Raw genomic sequence first — 21662 nt, 5'->3', positions numbered from 1 at the left:
CAGATTATCTCATTGATCATCCTGGCAGCTCTATGAAATACGAACTGTGGCTCTACTTGAATAGATGAAAAAATGGAATTTCACAAAATTTAGTAATTTTTCAAAAGTATACCCAGCCAGAGAAGGACAGTGTCACAATTTGAATGCTGGTCAATGCGACTGCAAGGCCCACATGTGCTGCTGTGTCGAGCATGCTGCTAAGCTGGCAGCTGCAGGATATTAGCTTCTCATGTGAAACCTGCCCCCAGATCACAAAGTAGCTTATATTCATTATCACTGAATTTCAAAAGCCCACATGAGATTAAAATCATTATTAATTTCAACCTTATTAATGATACCATAATCTCTGCTTAAACTACCCAGAATCCATGGCCACATAACACAATGCTATGTCAAAGGTTAAGCAAAAATTAGAAAGTGAATGATTTAACTCAAAAAGACATGCTGATTCTTACATATCTCTGGATAAGAATAAAGTGGTTACAGTAGACTCAGAACCTATCATTTGTCAAAGTCCACAGGAGGGAAGGCGTTCTCTTTTTCTGCTGAACTCCAGGTTCACCAGACAAGGCATATTGCAGAAAAAGAGAGTCAAGAGGTTATCTCCCACAAACACTGAGAGACTCTCAACAGTCAGGGAATGGTGATTTGGATGAAATTCTCAAAGATCACTGGGATAATGGTCTTAAAAGTGACCTTTTTCCTTCTATTTGGCACTCTGGATTATACCATAAATGATTGCCCAGTCTGTAGTTAGTATGGGTATTAACCACTTAATAGCTCTGTGTCTATGTTTACCTCTTCTCAGAAATGAATTTTCCATATTATGTATTCCCTGCTGACATTTAAAATAAAATTCAGTGGAGCTTTGAAAAGATATACTAAATTACCATTTAATTAAACAAGAACCAAGTATCCAAAATAAAAGGCTTTCCAACATGGATAACCAAAGAAGGGCCAACTTGCTCGCCTCTCTGGGACCAGTTTGCTTTCTGTGAAATGCAGGACTTGGACAGCACATCCCTAAGAGGCCCTATGGGCTGGTGCTGATTCGGCTAGGACTACATACATTCCTCAGAATAATCTAATCCTAGAGCAATTTAGAGACTTTATGGATAGATATAATGTGGGAAAAGTTGTTAAAGATTTGAGAGAAATTAGAATCTTAATTCTAACTCTATAGAGGTCATCTTTCAGGAGGCTATTTATTCTTTGCCCCCCAATTGGGATTCAAAATAGCACAAGAATCATTTTCTAAATAAAGAGCTGAGGAGAAAGGCTAAGTTAACAAGTGAGTATCATGCAACAGAATCTCCTGGCTTTTACAAAAGTCAGTATCATATATAATTTCACTCAAGGAATAGTTGTCAACGCCTTTTATCTACTGGACTCTGTGCATACAAGTAGTACAGTTTATCAAATCATGGTTCCAAAAAAATGCACCCAATTTTGTAAAATAAAAGGCAAAAATAGCAAGATTTATTTGATACATGTAATCATTCTATATTTCCACTTTTGACATTTTTTTGACAAAGTAAAGATCAGAGAACACAAACAAAAATCATGCCATCCCTCAAAGGAACTTTGAAGCAAGAGGAGATCATTGTCTCTAACTCAGTCATGTGATAATTCACATATTGACCAGCTATTCAACCATCATTTCAAAGTCTTCACCCAGTTTTGAAATCCTAAAGGACTGTGTTTGTCCTTGGCCCAAGAATACCATTCACATTAGTATGAGTGGGATGTAGTCTTACAGGCAAAGGGCAGTGTGTGACCCCAATTCTGCAAGAAAAAACCATGATCACATTGTCATTAACTTAGGTCCTGGCTTATCATAAGCTAACTTACCTTATCTATCATGCACCTTAACAAGTCTTCTGTTTCTATCAGTCTGACTTTATAGTGCCTTGTCTAAGAGCTTTCATTTATATAGGCTTAAAAAAAAAAAAAACAACCTTATTCAATATCAAGTAAATTCAAATGGAACATTATTAGAAACTGGTTGAGCAAAGACCGGAAGTGTTTGTGAAGTAATGGTGTGAGCAAAGAGAACTCATCTCAGGAAAAATAACTATCTACCCTCAAGTATATCAGAAAGCTGGGTCTACAGTTCACTTCCTCATGACCCGAGGGGTTCACTTGCACCAATGCTGTCCTAAAGTCTCCATTCAAGACCATCCCACCAAATGACTGAAATTGATGCTACGGAGGAAAGGAGTAGTAAATGGTGCATGAGAGAGATTACTTTGAAAAGGCTATTTGTAATCCTAATAACAAAATCAAGAAAAAACAAGCTACAGAGCCCTGCAAATATGGTAAGTCATCTGCTCTAGGGATGTCTGCATTAGAAAGTGCAGCTTACAACATGGGTTGAAGTCTGTTTCTAAAAGATGGATGGCAGGGAGGGGAAAGGGGCAGACTTCTTAGGCAAGGGCTGCCTTGCCAGCAGCTCCCAGGGAGGTGGGGTCAGAGTTGCCAGGTTTCCTAGCACAGCAGGACACACTGGCCTGCAGTTTGCAGGGTCATCATGGCAACGCCCAGTGACTGTTGAACCCTCTAGAGTTAGTTCATACGAGCTTTCATGACATTGTTTGAATGTCCAATACAAGATGAAGTATGAATTAGGAACCATTTGTTTCTACCTTATTGATGAAAATCCTGAGACCAGAAGAATTAATAACATGACTAGCATGGGACAGAGCTGTGTGTCAAACACATCTCTTTTGATTGCACATCTATGCTCTTTCCATAAGGCCGAGTTGTTGGAGCAACTTATTTTGTGATCTGTTCTAAGGTGTAGCATTGATATGGAAAGAATTCAAGTTGAACTGTGAATCTAGCATCTAACACAAGTAAAGGGAAGGAATTAGGAATTAGGTGAGATTTCCAGTCCTCCCACGGCGTTAACGTAATACCCTTATACCAGCCCCTTAGAGGTGAACTAGTGGCGGGCAGGTTACTCACAGCCTCAGCACCACATATGCACCCAACCCTGTTCCAAACAAAAACAGTGGAGGATTAGACAGTGGGCTGGCAGAATCAAAATAGGAGCAGAGAGTGTGTGTGTGTGTGTGTGTGTGTGTGTGTGTGAGGGGGGGCGAGAAATGGTAGGGGAGAGTGTAACTTATGTGTTTTCTGATTTCTAGTTTCTTTACATTTTCAGACAGGGAGAGAGAGAGACTCAGGAATAGATGATTCTTATATTCAGATTATACCTCCTGACTGAGAGAACTGCTCTATGTATGCAGATGTCTGAGGTTTACTAAATCTTTGTCTCCTCTCCTCCTGTAACTTTTCTCATAAACTGTCTGAAAGTAGAGTGGTGAACCCTTACTGACCACATGCTGATTCCTTTCTTACTTCAATGTATTCGTCTTTTTTTGCGTTTGGGGGAAATAACCCAGAGAGAACAGCTGAGGTTGGCAGAGCAGCACGCGGTCCGGGAAAGGGAATGATTGTAGAGCTGCAGCACGCGTCAGCTGACTTGTAAAATTTCCTGACAGCACACTTATTGCATGTTGTAAAACCCTTGGACATGTACTTGGGGAAAGCTCTTACAGCCACAATAACACTCTGTGTGCCCCAAAGTTCTTTTCAGCCAAGTCAGTGGCATTAGTGGTAAAGGGAATTTGCTTCTCAGGAAAACTTGAAGTAAATGCCAGTAAAATCAAATGCACATTGAAGAACCACATTTAAAAAAAAAAAGGTAATGTTCATACCAGTAACATTGCTCCCCATTATCAAAATTACCCCTCTAGGGCTCCCCATAAGTGCTTTTTCTTATAACAAGGCCTAATTTGGATTGTCCTTTGTGATGATAGTCAGAGGAGTGGTCTGCGCAGCCTGTCTCCATTTCCTTACTTTTCATTTCTGCTTCAAATCAGCGCACTCCTATTTTTTACCTCTTCTTCCCCCCACTCCACTGAAATCCTATCTCAGATACCAGGAACTTTTCCTTGCTAAGTATAGTATCCTTTTCCTAGGTCACATCATAGGCTTTCTTCCTCCCTTGGCATAGCAGACTCTACCTTGCAAAACTCTTCTCCGATCTTCTCAGCGTGTTTTTCCCACTCCTCTTTATTCTTAAAACTTGTAATTCAATGATGCTTTACCTTCAGGTTCGTGGATCTTTGAGAATCTGAGGGCGTTATGAACCATTTTCCCAGATAAGTGCACATATTCCATTACTCACAAAAAATGGACTGCAATGAAATATCACCCACACCTAATGGGTAATAATAACAGCGACAATATTAAGTGCTGGCAGGGATGCAGAGCAGCAGAGCTCTCATTCACTGCAGATAGGGATGTGAAATGGCACAGCCACTTTGGAAAACAGTTTGGCAGTTTCTTATAAGGTTAAATATACACCTCCCATATTACCTAGCAATCCCACTCCTAAGTGTTTACCCAATAAAAATTAAAACTTAGGTCTCCACAAAAATCTGTATGTAAATGTTTATAGTGACTTAATTCATAATCCAAAAAACCTGGAAACAAGTCAAATGTCCATCCACTGGTGAATGGATCAAACTGTGGTATATCCACATAAGGGAATACTGCTCATCAATAAAAACGTATGGAGTATCAATTCTCGTAAAACTTGGGTGAATCTCAGTTATGCTTAGTAGAGGAAGCCAGACTCAACATACAGGATTAGAAAACTGACTAGCTGTGGCCCAGGGACTGGGGTATAGGACACTGACTACTAAAGGGAATGCAGTAGTTTTAGGAGAGGACTGGAAATGCTCTAGATCTTGATTCTGGTGGTGGTCACACAACTGTGTTTATTTGTCAAAACACAGGACTCTATACTCTAAAAAGGGTGAATTCACTATATATATTTATATTTCAATAAATCTGATTTTTTAAATAAAACTTTTTGCTCTGAATTTCAGGATAGTTGTAGTTCTGGTAAATTTTCTACCATAAAAACTCCTCCCTTTTCCCTCACTCTGTGCTTTCCGCTCACTCTGTACTCTCATCTTCTCTTGTGGCTTCAAGCACAGTCTCCACACTGGTGACTCCAAATTTTACATCTCCTAAGCTCCAATTCAGAATATTTGCTGGCAATTCAAAATTACCATGTCCTAAAGCTGTGCTCTTCTGGAGAGTTTCTTTTTAGAACTTCACCTTCTAAGTTTCCTGCATATTTCATTTAAACCTCCCTGCTCTCAGGCTGCTTTTATTGGACTCGTCTTTAACTTCTTTCTGCACTCACATATCATCAATCACTAAATCCTGTTGATTCTGCTTTTTAATTATCTCTCAAACAACTCTATTTCTTTACTTATATTTCCCAGGCTACTTCCCAAATCCATGCGTCAAAATCTCTTCCTTAGACCTTTGTAATAGCTTCCTCTACAACTAAACCCTTATCTCTTCCATCCACACCTCATTAACATGGCACAAAGTTTGCATTACATGTTTCCTTTGCTCAAAAACCTGCAAAGTTCCTCACATCCTATGGGATCAAGTATGATCTTCGTAGCCTGAAGTTTAAGGCTCTGACTGAGTTCAAACATCTTTTCAAGTCATATCTCCTACCCCTTCTTCTCACACACAGCCTCCAGAAATATCTTTACTACACTAGCAAGGCCCTGCAGAGACCACAGTGCTTACATTCCCCTGGCTGTGTGAGGTCTCTTCCTGAAATATCCTTCCTCTAAAATGGTTAGAGTTGTCACAAAATTTCCGTTCTTTGAGATGCAGTCCAAATATCACAATCTCTAATGAGCCCATCCTCAATCATTCCTCTCAGAACTAATTACTCTCTTCCTTGCCATGCCTTTGTCATGTATGTATGTGTACAGGTGTATGTGTACATCTGTGTGCATGTGTGTTTGCACATATGTATCTTAATAGTCTTAGTTACCAGACTGACGTTATATAATTTCTTGTCCCTCCCGGAGAGTCAGTCACTTCAGAATATGAACTGTGTCTCACTCATTTGTGTATACACACACCTGACTAGTAAGGGCTTCTCCCAGAGAAGATACTCAATAGATATTTGCTGAACTCAATTCAATTTAGGTGTTCTTCTAAAATTTAAAAAAAAAAAAAAATTGAATTTCACACAATTAAAATAAAGCTTAAGTGAAGGTTGATATATCCTTTAAACAAGACTTTCAAACTGTATGTCCATGTAGACTGTTCCAGTCCAAGTTGCAATTCAAAGGATATAGAGAAGCCCTTGTCCCATAATGTTCCCCCATTAGCCCTAAATTCTACCATGTGTAACCAGAGCAACAATATCTGATACAGCAGAAGAAGGGCCTCTGGTGCACATGCCACCTGGAGCTGGCCTTCTTCAATGGTAAAAGTAAGGGTCTTAGACCTTTTGGATTTAAATTACTTGTAGGCCTCTGTACAACAATCACTTTGTTAAAATAAAATATTTTTGTCTGAGATTCAATACTAAAATTTTCTCTATTCATTTCAAATAGGGATGAAAGATTACTTTTCCCATATAAGTTCTCTAATTGTTAAATAGAAAAAACAAATTTAAAATTAAAACCTCATCAGTATTTCAAGCCTGTGGTCAATCATCAGGAATCTATTGAGAATTTTCTAAGAAACTAGCATTATTCAAGACAGTCTCAAGGGTTTGGGCATTGAGTTTGCTCTCATTCCCAAAGGGTTTAGAGCCCAGAGCCAAAAGAAAGGGACAATACTAGTGTGTGAGATGGTCAGAAACTGACATCGTAATGGTCAGGGATGACAAGTACAACCACATCTAGAGAAGAAGAGCTCTCCATGGGCTGGTGTCATGGACAAACTTCTCTCGATCAAGGCCCATATGCCTTGTTTGAAAAAATCAGTTCAATGAAACAGAGCCAGGTTATTAGTTTCCTAGGGCTCTGTAATAAATTACCACAAACTGGGTGGCTTAAAACAACAGAGATTGTTTCTGTCACAGTTCTGGAGGCAAGAAGCCTAAAATCAAGGTGTCTTCGGGTCTGTGCTCCATCCAGAGCCTCTAGAGGAGATTCTATCCCCTATGTCTTTCAGCTTCTGTTGGCCCCAGGCATTCCTTGGCTTGTGGCCACATCACTTCAATCCCTGTCTCCATGGTCACATTACCTCCTCTTCTCTGTGTATCTGTCTTATAAAGAGACATACAGCCACATCTTTTCCTATCTAAGGTAATATTTTCTTTTTGGCCATATAAGGAACTGTTCACAGGTTCTGGAGATTAATACATGGACATGCCATTTTGGGAGCTGCCATTCAACCTGCTATAGCCAGCTATATAATTTGCAGGACCCAGAACAAAATGAAAATTCCAGGCCTCATATTCAGAAACAGGAAACTTGTGCCATTAAAGGTACTAAAAAGCTTTTTTTCTTTCTTTGGTGGTCTCTCTCTCTTGACTTGTCATGGTTTTTTATTTGCTATTTAATGTCATTCTAAGAAAGAACTTTTTACTTGCATGAATTTTGTCATTCATCTTTATTCTGTACAATGACAGTTTGAAATACCAATATAACAGCATTTAACTCATGGAGAATCACCAAAATTACACAATTTGTATTTCATAACTAGTACATGCATCTGTATTTCATTCTTACCAGAGCATTGGAAATGCTGCACAAAACTAGATCAATCATTTTTATTACACTTCTTGACACACATATTTTCTACCAACATGCTGTATCTTTGTCTCACTGATGATTAAGGAAGGGCTGAAAGGAAAAGGAACCATGAGTTGCCCTATTCCTTCTTTGCCATCATTTTCAGCATAAGTGGTTGGCTAATACAGGGAAGTAACAGGAATAAGAAAGGATATGATAAAGTCATTTTGTAATTTGCGTTTCTTAGAATATCATTGCCTTGCTTCTCACTTGAGGCAAGTTCGGATTTTAATTGAAAGCACGGCCTCTCAAGGCTGTCAGTGTCCCCATTTAGTTAAAGTGAATACAAGTCACTTACCTTGTACTCACTTTGAGCCTTTCTGAATTCCCACACACTGTGCGTCCACTGGATTTCATGCTCATGGGGCATCGCCAATGCTGATGAGTGCTGATGGGAATGGGTGGCCAGGAACAACATACAAATTGCACAATCTCTGCTCAAGTTCATATTCTGCTGTTCCACTGGACTTCACTTCCAAAACACAAGCTCAGAGATTAAATTCTTAAGAAGTTCAAGATGATGACATCAGAGCATTAAGCCAAGGGCCCCTCTGAGCATGGGGCCCTGTGCAACTTCATAGGTTGCATGAGACTGCCCTGCAATGAGGGGCCTGTGGTACGGCTTTGCAAAGTATGGTCTTAGCCCTTTCGTGAATTGTGATCCATTGGTGGTGAAATCAATTTAGACATGGGTTATAACGAGCTTTAACACACACACACACACAAGCACACACAATTTTAAAATAGAAGTGATTTATATATAATAAGAATAAATATTATTTTTTAAAACTTGTAATTCAAATATGAATATCTGTGTATCTATTCCTTTCTGTGGGTCAATGAAACCACTGTTGTAAGGGGGCAGCTCATGGGTTCTGGAATCAGAACATAGAGATTTCAATCCTATTTCCATCTACTATTTCAATAACCTTAGAGGGCATCACTTAAATTTTTTTGAGCCCAAGTTCCTTCATATGCATGAGGTTTAAATCGGATAAGTGAAAAATGCTAGATAAACATTTGTTATTAAAGAAGTTAAGCCTAAACTTATGCTTTACTCTAGTAATTTCATACAAATGACTAAAATTGATACTTGAATCATCAAATATGGAGTGAGTTTATGAACATTTTAATATAGCGTTATTTCCTGGTTGCTCAAGCACTTTAAGTGATATAAAGTCTTTCTTTTTAGAATAAATGCTGTTGTTTGCCTTGAATAGGTAGTTCACATACAAGCTTTCTACTAAGATTTTTAGTTTAATGTTTACATATGATAACAAGCACCACTCACAAATATCTGCATATCCACATTAATTCTAGTGTTTTACTTGGAAAATGCATATCAACACTAATTCTAGTGTTTTATTTGCATAGTATTATACAGATCAGCTTCTCCCTCTAAGAACATATGCTTTTATATAGATTTCCCTCAAATGATTAGAGAAGTACTTTGTAACTTAAAGAGTCACAAAGGCTGATTAAATATCCAAGTTTACATAATAATTAGTGTGAAGTTAATGGACCTAGCTACTTTCGTTAAATTGCAATGGAATCATTTATTCTAAATACTCTTTTTTAAAATGGAATGTATCATTTCAGAATGAAAAAAATAAATACTGAACTATTAGTAACCTCCCACAGCCTGAAATGAAAAAGACAAATTGTCACTACTAGGATTTATAAAACATTCTTTGGAAAACTTTAATCATTGTAGCTATGATCTTCCATGTGATTCTTTGTACTGCAAATGGTGCAACTAGGCCATGCCATTTTGAAATCACCTCCATTTGGAGGGGGAAGGCCATTGATTGTGGTTTTATCTTGTTCACATTATGTAACATATTTGGTTCTGGTAAAGGAAGAAGCTTACTTGAAAATACATATTTTAGGCTCTTTATACTCTTAACAGTTGCCTTTTAAAAAGATGTTTTTAATATAACAAAACATCTAGGTTTGACGCCAACGATAGTGTGATAAACATAAAGAATTTTTCACACTTGAATATTTTTGCTCTTAAAAACTGATGTCTTCTTTTATATATAGTCACTTCATTTTGTATTATTTTCACAAAAGAACAGAGATCTAATAGCTACCTCATTCATCAGGCAGAGACGACAGACATGATTTCACTGATCACCGGAGGGTTTGTGGTTTTAACTACAGACCATTTGACAAAAGGAAACCTCAACCTCTGGGTGGGATGAGAATTGAGATGTGGGTGGATCTAAAGTGACTAGTTCCGTTACCCTCCCCCAAAATGTATGGACTCAGGAAACATATTTCCAACATCCCCACACCAGGTTGCAGATTTTATGAGTGAAGAGAAAGTGGGATTCCTGAAAACACAAAGTAATTCAGACACATCTTTGGCTGCCAGAACATGCTTCAGACACAAAGGTTAAAGGCAGCAAGAAAGCAGGCAACGGCGTTCCCGGGGAACCAGATGCTGGGCTGAAATGCAGCTTGTGTAGATTTTACTCCAGACATCAGTGTACTCACTGAACCTTTGGGGAGGTGAGAGAAAAAAATAGGAATTAATAATTTCCAGACTTGGGACTCCGAGGCACACCCCGGTCCACTGGCGATTAGCCAGTCTTTATTTTCCCTTCCTGTGTGTGTCTGTGCTAAATTGTGTTTGTAAGATTTGTTTAAAGCAGCTGCTAATTCTTTCCCATTATTCTTTGAGATCAGCTTTGCCTCTCTGGTGGTCGACTGAGCATTCACCCTGACCTGGGGGAGTAACGACTAGAGTGTGAGGCTGAATTTAGAGTCAACAATACAGAAAACAAACACCGTATCTAATGATTTCTAGTAAATACACAGAGCAAAAATTTACCCAGAAGAGCTCTCAAACAATTAATTCATAATAAAAAAAAAAAGAGAAATGTGATCTTAAGAGTTCCTGGGAATTCCATATTCCATATGGCTCTGGTAGGTCAGCCTGGTAATGAAATTGGTTTCCAGTTAATTGTATTTTTATTATTTTAGTTAACAGCACTCTCATCAGAAAATGTTTTGAGTTGCTTATTTTTACCATAGTCAGAAAATAGCAACAGAACACAAATCTCTGCATATTTGTGTTTTGAGTGGACTGAAGTCTATATTATCCTATCATTGTCCAAAATGTAAAAAAAAAAAAAAGAAAAGAAAAGAAAACCAAATTCTATAGACAGGCAAAAAATACTTAACAGCTATGTTCTATCTGGCCAGCACCATGACTTAAATGATTTAAATGCCTTTAGGCAAAAGATGTCTTCCCCAGTTTGCCAAAGACCTATCAGACTCCGTGTGTGTGTGTGTGTGTGTGTGTGTGTGTGTGTGTGTGTGTGTTAATTTCACACTTTCTGTTACCCTCCTGGCCAATGAATGCATTTGAGTTTACTACCTCTGTCCCAAACCATCATGAGACTTAATAAAAATGCGATTCGTATTATTACTATAAACTAGTGAGCCTGCTGGTTAAAGCCTGCCTTAGTAACACACGCAGAACATTCATGCAATGAGACTGGTGAGCTGAAGATTTCTAGAGTAGAATAATCACAGATAGTACACAAGGGAAACAAAACACCTTCATAAAAATAGAAAATTATTCTAGACATCGAGGAGCTGAGTCTGAAGTGTAATATGCATAAAAAGATATGAATAAAGACACAACAGAGATGTACAGGAATCTCTTCTTAAGATCTTTCTTGTTGGGCATGCTCATAACAGGATATAAATAGTTAGCATTCAATGTATGCTTTTAAATGAGCATTTTAAAATATGGGTTTTTTAGAAAATTATTTTTAAAAAGTTATTTTGAAAAAATTCAAATGAATAATTTAGGATAAAAGGTGAATCAGTGTGTTCAGTTTTTTTACTTCTGATGGTTACTGCTCAAAGCTGCTTACTCCACACCGAGAAGTAATTGTCTGAAATTTTTAAGCTTATGTTATCAAATCATTTGCATTTGAACTGAAAATTGTTCACAAAGATAGAAGGGAGGTACCAAGGTAATAATGAAAGCATAATTAACTCTTTATTTGCACCTTTGAGGAGGTTCCATTTTTATGTCGGGACAGTAAGAATGTCTAGACCAGCTCTGTGATAAATGGCAGGAGGGTTCAGCCCTATTAGGGATTTGTCAGAAACTCCAAAACAATTTTTGTTTTTCTTCAAGTTTTGTTTTTTGAAGCCTCAAGTTTTCCAAAACATTTTCCCCTTAACTTAAGCCTTTGTTGTTTCAAAGGAAATTTAATTTAAAAAACATGTTTTTTTCTAACTAAGTTCAATCTTGTATTATACAAATAAGACAGAGTTTTGTTGGAAATGAATTGTTATGTGCTTCTAGAACTATGAGAGAAATCAAATTCAAAAGGCTAAGTTAATGCATTTTCAGAGTTGACTTCAACACAGGCTGAAACATTTCGAATTCTGTTCTCGGTTCACATTTTAAATCATTGTGTTTCTTTTTCTGTTTATTATTTATTTGATTTCCAGGATAAGAATTAAAAAACATGCCAATAAGTAAAAATGTAGAACAGATGTAATTTACTTCGAAGTCACTTTAGGAAGGTGTAAGTTGGAAAAATATTGGCAAAATCTCTGCCAGGGTTTCTCTTTAAATAAGGAGCAGAGGGGCCCTAATGCCCCGTGGAAATCTCTACTGAGATGCAAACACAGGGCCAGCAAGCCCTGACTTTCTGGCGGAGTAAGTATCCGCCCACTGCCTCTGTTCATTTCCTAATGTTTTACTATGTGCCGGGGCTGTGACAAAAATAGACAGTCATGGATCACAGTAAAACTGCGCTGAAAAAAATTTTATTTCAAATTGAGAACCTTTCAAAGTTGCTTAGTAACTTCTCCTACCCCTGCCTCACCCTCAAAATCCACACCCACACACAGTGATTTTTATCTACCCACTCACGAATTCATCTGACATTTTCTGGGCATCAAAAGTATGCCAGATGCGAGCCTAGGCATTGAAAATATTATAATAAATGAGATATTCTCTAATCTCCAGCCAGTTACAACTTTATAAGTTAGGTGGACACATAGAGTTAGCACCAGGGATAACTAGAGGATAAAGTTTAGCCTTTTATTGAGTAGGCTTTGCTCTGATTCACAGGCAGCTTAGTGTTATTTCAAACGCAGATGGGCAGTGTTGGGTGGGGCTCATGAAGATGCCCCGTGAGTGTGCGGTGTGCAGGTGTCGGGACAATCCGCCTGCGGGCACCAGCAGCAGCAGCCTCGCCCGAGCGTGGCTTGGCTGAACTCCACTCACGCGCACTGCCCCGCCAAAAAGAACCACCAAACACAGCCTCTTTCCACCCAGAGGCAGAGGGAGGTAACGTGAGTCACCTCAAGGACAAAATGCAGAACAGGAGGAGTCTGTCTTTGGCTTTCCTGCCTGTCATTTCTGCTCCTTTTTACCATTTATCAGAATGAGATCCCCGGACTCCTTTAGGACACAGCACATACTATTCCCCTAACCTTCTCCTATCCAAAAGCAAGAAGTAATCCAGTCTGTTGGCTGTCAATGTAGTAGACAGTTTTCATTTTTGGCTGCCCAGCAACTAAAGACTTTCCTGCATTGGGAGAACACCAAACTTTGTGAATCTTGGAGAGAGGACGGGAGAAAGAGAAGGAGTCAGATGCTCGCTCTCCCCACACCCTGATGTCATGGGGCTGGCACGAGCCGTGTCACCATGAAGCAGGGACAGCTTCGGGGGCTGCTAGAGCCAGCAGAAGCACATCAAGCACCCAGTGGCTGAGATGCCACAGGTGGTACATAGCAAGGTGGTTGCTGTGGTATGGGCTGATTCTTGTACAGTTATCGGTTGATTTGTAGGCTCCAAAAGACCTTGAAGCCTAGCCCCCAGCACCCTTATATGCCAATAGGGTCATTGCACACGATCAAATTAAGACAAGGCCATTAGGTGGGCCCTAGTGCAGTATGACTAGGTCCTTATGAAAAGGAGAAATTTGAAAACAGAGGCAGTCATTCATGAGGGAGAGCACTGTGTGAACGTGAAAGCAGAGATCAGTGTGATGCATCTACAAGCAAGGAACTCCTAAGATCGCCTGAATACCACCAGGAGCTAAGAGAGAGGCACGGAACAGATCCTCACTTACAACCCTCTCCCCCTCTGAAGAAACCGGCCCTGGAGACACCTCGATCTCAGACTTCTACCCTCAGGAACTTTGAGACAATAAATTTTGCGTAAGCCCCTAGTTTGTAGCATTTGTTTTGGCAGCTCCAACAATCTGATACACACACTTTTACCCATCCTGGTTTTCTAGCCTTTCTGATAGCTTGTTAAGCAGTTTGTTAAGCTACTCAATGTCCTTCTAATAAATTCTTTCTGTTAACCAGACTTAGTTTCTTATTTCCACCTGATTGATACCTCTTTAGGAATCAATTCTTTTTTTCCTCCTTCCCAAAAGCTCTAATTTCTGCTTGAGGATTCATGTGGTTCTGGGGAAACTGCCATCACCCCAGGATCCAGAGTAGAGCACCTGACCTCTGCTTAGCAGGCAAGTTCCTGAAGGTGACTCAATCACAGAGGAGTGCCATTTCCTAGAATGCCGAGGCAAAGGTGTTCTCTGTCCTGCTGTGTACAAATGAAGATGTCTGTAGCCTCGCAATTCTGGCAAGCTGGCCTCATAAAGAGAAACTGCAGAAAGCAAGAAAGAAGGGAGGAAAGAAATGCTGTACCCTGGTGATATCACTGAGCCACTGGATCAGGCCACACCTGAACACAGCCCTCCCTGTGGACTTCTCATCTCATGAGCCAAGCAATCTCCCTTATTGTTTAAGCCTGTTTGAAACAGATTTTTCTGCTATCTCCAGCTAAAAGCATCTGAACTGACCCACCCCATTTATACTTTAAACAGGATTCACAGAATTTGGATAAGCCTCTAAGTTGTGTGCTGTTTAAAATATTATTTGTAATTTTGGAGTGAAACTCTTTAAAAACAACATCAATCATTTGTGAGCAGTTGGATGACATTTTAAGTGAGCAGAGGGGTTATCGGCTAACTGCTGAGATGATGGTATTGACCCTGAAGGAAATACTAAGAGTAAGGACAATGATGGTGGTGGTGATGGCTATCACTTCCCAAGTGCTCACTGTGCCTGGGGAATTTGAGGAATGCTTCTGTGAAATGCAAACACTGGATCTGGGACTTGAACAGCACACTGGAGTTTGCCAGGTATTGCAGGCTCCTAGAGACAATAGCAGTCCAGAGCCTAAACTCCTGTCTTTCTTCCCTGTGTCTATACCTGCCCATTCCTGAGTCATGTGGCACAGGTACAAATAGTCCTGTAATCACAGCCCTGCCCATTAGCTGGAACAAAAGAAACAAACTCATAACTCCGTCTGCACTGAGGAGGATGGGCCTGGCACCAATTTCCTCTTTCTAGCAGGGTTTATGGTGTATTCTGCCTACGTGTGTGTGTGTGTGTGTGTGTGTGTGTGTGTGTGTGTGTGTCTACTTAGTCATAATTCCTTCCCTCATCTTCTGACACTTGTCCCTTAATTTGTGTGCTTGGAGTAGTATTCTGGTTCCCAATTTGCACTGCAGTCCTCGTTGTGGCTAAAGATCTCTGAAGCTTCAGCCAGCTGCCATTCAAGGGGCTCCCTCTTAAGCAGAAAGATCTCCTTGAATCTGCTTCTAGTGCCTGCTGGAAAATAAGCAGAGCTCCCAGCCAGAGATCCCCACAATCTTGCCTTTCCTAATTACTAAACCTGCCTCTTGGCCACTGATTGCAGCCCGCCTCAGGCCTGAGTGTGCCCCCCGGCCACTGCGAGAGGGATCGGCTGGCTACCCTTCTTAGGCAAGGCCCCACTGCCGCCAGGCTCTTTCTCCCGCCACCTGCCCCGTTAGCGTATGTCCGCCCCTTCTCCAGCTATAACTCCATCAAATGCCACAGCCGAAGACATTGTATTATGACACTTGTTCCACCAACAATCATTTTACAATTCCAGCTCTTTCCCTTCAAGTTCCCCAGAACCCAAATATTTACCACTGAATTAAGGAGCAGGAGTACTTGGGTATTTGGAATTAGAGAACAAACCAAGTAAAAACTGAGGATGTGAATGAAACATGGATAAAATGACTAGGAGAGGGACAGCAGAGGGGTTCAAAGTAAGGAGAACCCCCGATGTGTGCAGGTAGATATTAGACCTAGATGAGAATTACTAGGTACAAAAGTGACCACTGCAGTTCAGCAGCATATAGTAGCAGGAAATATCAGCAGGAATGCTTAGTATGAGCACAAGGAACCAAGAAGGTAAAAATAGAAGAAAAGATAATTATCCCATGTTCACGTTAATTATCTTGATTTATGTAAATCACTTTAAAGATCTTAAGTATTTCCAAATGAAATATTTCATTATTAATAGCAGTTTAGTATAGTTTATAGTAATTTAATTTAGTATAGTTTGTAGTATGATCAAATGTTCACAAATTTAAAGAAATAAAGAGACAATTGCTCAAGAAAGTTCTATTAGATTCCATTGATAAGGAGTCACAGGGCACTGCCGAGATAAGTAAGGATGTCTGCAGGGCCTCAATAGCGTAAGCACACACAGGGCAGGCATATAAGGCCGGGTGTGGGTATGTTTCTGAGTACAAAGTGCTGGAGATGACTTTTAGTTGAGTCGAAGAGAAGTTGGCTTTCGAGATTAGATGGAATTTAGATAACAATTCGAAAAAGGGCACAATGTGACATAAGATGCGCGGTGAGTGTGCAAGTTTCCATGTGTTTCAGTTTGCCCTCACTTTTCTCTGTTTGCCTCCTGTTAATTCATTTAAGAGTAGAATAGAAAAATCTTAGTTAGAGAACAATCTCAACACAAGATTCAGGGATTCTGCGGAGACTAATACTAATCATTTTGGGCCAACTTTCAATGTGTTCTTTCCCCACACTAAACACACAGAATGAAATAATTGTTTATCGTTGACAGGGCCCCCTTTTCACTGGATTCATTTTCATAAACAGTTATCTAACTTGTTTTCTCCCTGCATTTGGAAAACTGGAAAGTTCGTGCTTTTCTTCACTGACAGCGTCTCCGTTGGAAAGTTATTCCAGCTCTATTACAAAATGGAGTGACATTTCCCAGAAAGATGGAATATATTGCAGCCGTTCCGAGCATTGCCACCTTAACAGGATATCTCATCTGTTTTTGCAATACCCATGTCTGGATCCGGCCTTAGACTCCAGGGTCTCACACCACTTTCAGGATCCTGGCTTTCCTTGTGCTGAATCAGGAAACAAAAATGTCACTTTTTATAACTCTGGGTTTTATCCTATTCTCTCCTAACCAGAGGCACATTCTTTGAAAAGACTCTCTTATTTTTTAACAACCATGAATTCGAAGACAATGGCTTGCTTAAATGATATTAAATGGAGAATACTGAGTATATTATGGGCCTCCCTTGATGTGGCATGACTTCCTGATGAAATTGTCACTAATGAAGAAGCTGCAGAAGGAAAACTTACTTTATAACACTGGGAAATCTATTGTTGAAAATCTATGTGGGCTAATGGATACAGTACTTCTGAGCTCAATGTTCGTGTTCTTATAGGTGGAGTCATTCTTGAAAAGTTTGTCTTTGCTCCTCTGACTTAGACATAGAAATTTATTTTGTTGTGCCTATTTCCCATAAAAGTAATGCCAAGTTTAATCAGTACTAAACTCACCCTGGGTTCATTTAGTGGACTGTCTGTGGCTGACCAAAAGGTTACTTGGAATTGCAAAACTTTCAACAAGTTGTGTATCAGAGTCACACTTAGGATGACACGAAACTGAAAAAAAAACACCCCACTCTTTTTAGCATTTCATGATAAAGAGTTGGCCCAGTACAATTTTTGGGACTGATGTAACATTTTCTCTCATCTTTAGTGGATTAATTTTGTCTTTTATGTGTGTAAAAATCTGACTTTTGTTAAGACAAAAACTAAATATTTCAATATTCATTTTAAAAATATTATGTGCCAACTATGAGCAAGGTTTGGTGCTAGAGATATGCTGTCAAAAACATAGGCACAATCCCTGCCCTCATGGAGCTCACAGAGAAAGGAGGAGACAGGCAAATAAATGAAGGGAAACCATCAGACATACTAAGTGGTGTTCATTATCAATAAAATAAATTGAGAAGCAATGTTAATTATGAAACAAGCAGAAGAATTTTAAATATTTATTCTCAGAAGAAAATCTGCACATAGACTTTGAATTCTATGTGATAATTTATAATTTATCTTTTCCTTAGTTTGATAGCAAGCTGCTATGTTTTTGTGCTATAACCAGAAGAGTAAAGAAAAATGTCAGTGATTCATGATTACTGGTTGGGAACCTCTAAAATAACTTGTAGCTGATCATTAAAGGAAACAATTTAAGTCTGTCTGTTAGAAATTTGACATAGGAGTAAAAAAAAATTTAGTTTCTTTCTATTGGAAAAAGCTATCTGTATACAATTTAATAAAACTAAAAACAAGAGGAAATAAAGCATGCTTTAATCATACAGCAATTCTGAAATAACTTCTACAAGCAAGTTGAAATTTAAACACTAGATTTTAATTCATGTATTAAGTTTTGCTTTATTCAGAATTTCTGGACACCCTGGAATGAGAGGTGTAAGACCTAGGCTTCTCCTTTAGCAGAGTTCATTGTCAGGGTAGAAGACAAGTAGACAATCCAAATACACTCTGCCAACCCGATCCAAATACACTCCGCCAAGCCGGGAAGAAAAGACACTTCACAGCCAGTAAAGAGCATTTGTAAAACAGTTGTTGAAAGAGCACACTGCTTCCAGAGACTGCGATTAATACAGGTTGGCAGAGCAGAGGGTGTGTGCTAGAAGACAAACTGGATGGACAGGAAAGGGGAGAGAGTGAAGTACCAGAAAATCAGCACAAAGAGTTCACATGAAGCTAAACAGAGTTTTCAAGCCTCGAGAATGAAGAGGTGGAATGACATTGTTAGATAATTATTTTCAGAAAAATCTTTCTAGCTACATAGTAGAGAATTGATCACAGAAAGCAAAGACTGGAATCAGACATACAAATAGGAAGCTTTTGCAGTAATTCAAGTGAAAAATGACTAAGTCCTGAACCTTGATAGTGGAAACAGAGAGGAAGGGATGGGCTGGGTAATTGATCAGAAGTGAGGGATGAGAGGATACTTCCAAATTAAGTTGGGTAATGGGGCAGATAGATGGTGAGGCATTTCTGAGACAGAAGTTATGGGAAGGGAAGTTGGTTTTGGCGGAAGATAAAGAGTTGGATTTTAAATGTTTCTATGTAAGATGCCTGTGGGTGGAGAATTCTGGAAGGCAGCTGGAAACATTGGCCTGGAGCTTCAGAGAAGAGATCTAGACATGAGATTTAAAAAATTGTGTGAGGGAAATTACCCAGCAAGAGCATGTGAAGAAAAGAGAAGTCAAGGACCCAGGCCTGGTAAACATAGCATTTAAATGCTGGGCAAAGAGGAATTCTGATAGATGACCAAGAACTAGAGAAAATAATAAACAGAAAGATTGATATCCTGGGCTCTTAGGTGGAGAGAATTTTCAAGAGGAAAACATGGTCAGTAGGATAAACTGCTGTAGAGAGTGAGTGAGGTGTGTCCATTGGGTAACCTTGATAAGAACAGTTGCAGAGGTAGATGGGATCACAGGCCAGTGTGCTGGTAGGGTGAGGAGGTTCTTAGAGGTCAGGATGTAGAAGTGTAGACTGGTATGAGGATCTGGCTTTAGGAAAGGAGAGAGGGGTTAATAAATGTATAGGCCTATGGGCCAGCCGGGTGTGGCTCAGTGGTTAAGCATCGACCTAGGATCCAGGCGATGAGGGTTCGATTCCCTGTCAGGGCACATGCCCAGGTTGCGGGCTCAATCAATGACTCTCTCATCATTGATGTTTCTATCTCTCTCTCTCCCTCTCCTTTCCTCTCTGAAATCAATAAAGATATATTTTTAAAAAAATAATAATAATAAAAAATAAAAAAATAAAAAATAAATGTATAGGCCTATGTATTTATGTTTTGAAGTAAAGAAACACACACATACAAGAGAAAACATTGTTGTTTGTTTTATTGCTCTAACTTAAGAGTGATAGAATGATGTTGGCATGTAAAATTTTAACAATAAACATCCTAAAATTTTCAGTAGTTCCTCCCTTCCCTCCTTCCTTCTTCTTTTTTTTTTTTTTTTTTTTTTTTTGTAACTCAAGAAGAGATAACAAATTGTCTTTAATGATCAGGAAGAAATACAGTAATGCAAAGGAATTAGACATAAATGCAAAATTTTAAAACCAGATAACTAAAGCATCAGATAACAGCAATAATATCAATTTGAAACCCCAAATCCACATACTTCTATTTACTTGACAATGAGAAGATACTACCTTTTGAGTGGAGGCCTGTGTTTTTGAAAACAAACAAATCCTTTACAGTTATCTTCTGAAAGAAATGTACAAAAGTTAAAGTGAATCAGAAGAATGAGGGGACATTCATTTTTATATGAACAAAGGTCAAAAATGCTCTTTAAAAATACTAGTTTTATGTTGATTATCTTAGCCATGGCAGGAACTTTAGAATTTATTAACCAGTTTTACAAATGGGAAAACTGAGCTCCAGAGAGATCAGGTGACTTATCTAAATACAAGACCAGGACAAAAAATTTGATCTCTTAACATCCATCCAACCATTATCAACCCCAAAAGATTTCCTAAACCAATGAAAGTTGCTATCGGTTATAAAAGGAATATAGTAATCCTGTCCACTTAATTCCCAGTGGTTTCTTGCCAATAACTGGAAGGACATACTGAGTGCACTGAGTTCTAGGAAGATTAACTGTACTTATTGAAAGCATTTGTCTTCTACTAATTCTATGCTTTTGTATTTACATTTGCACCTTATTATTTTCTTGGTTGCTCTTTGTATTGTTGTTCTACATCTATCATCTAGTTTCCTGGTATTCTGGTCCCTAATTTTATGCACATGAGTGAACATTTGCACACACACACACCTGTGTCTTGTACACTCGCTCCCCTTTTCACAAAACTGTCTTCGCCTCTGCCACTTGCGTGCTTGGGCTTTACCTAGTCACCATGTGGTGCGTGTGCTCATGCACACAGATGTTTTGAGCTTCTTAACTGAGGGACAATCCCTGTCCCTAAGCCTTGTTCCCACAATTCTAACAAAGGCCAGCCTCAAAGGACCACCACTTAAGGGTCCTCCATGGGATTAGAAATGGGGTTTTACCACATGTTTTCCGTACTGGTCCCATTTCAGAGAGCCCTTTACACATGACATTAGAATTAAAGACACTTAAGAAAAAAAGAAAGAGAGGAAAAAAAACACCCTTAAAGTTAATCCTGCTGTTGACAGAAAGCAGAATTAGACTTTGGAAAATGTCCATTCTTTAATATCTCATATTGGTCTCATTTGTAGTGTAAAATGATGCAACCCACATTGTACTCTGTCCAGTGGTGCACTTAATCCCCATGAAAGAGAAATGAATCACTGCAGCAAGACTCTTGCCTCCCAAATGACTTCTTCTCAAATTAGAAATGAGTAATTATTAGAGGGATAAATAACTATGAGCTTCTCAGAATAGATAAATTTCCTCAAGTCAGGAGACAGCACACACAGGATTCCCCTATCCTAAATCCTGGAAATGCTAAGCCTCTGACACTCTCCTTGTTATGTTCAGGAACTGAGACGTTTAAATGGGCATGAGTGGAAAAATCCACACTGGCTCACAGGATATGAATACGGTTTCCTTGCTTCAAGTAACATCTTAATGGGAATTGTGTTTCGCACTCCAATTAAAGAGGCCAAGCCCAGGAGAAAGCCTCTAACTTTCAATAACTGTATATAAATAGAGTGAGGGAGTGAACAATCGCCTCGCTGCTTTCCCAGGCCAGCCTTCAAGGATGTCAGACCACAGAACCAAGTGCATGAGAAATATCACTCATGTGTAGTGCCATGGTGGTTTTCATCTTAAAAGCTGCTATTTACCATTCAGTAGAGAGTGTAC

Source organism: Miniopterus natalensis, chromosome 5 (assembly GCF_054644295.1).
Source record: "Miniopterus natalensis isolate mMinNat1 chromosome 5, mMinNat1.hap1, whole genome shotgun sequence".
Lineage (NCBI taxonomy): Eukaryota > Metazoa > Chordata > Mammalia > Chiroptera > Miniopteridae > Miniopterus > Miniopterus natalensis.
Note: the sequence above shows the minus strand (reverse complement) of the source record.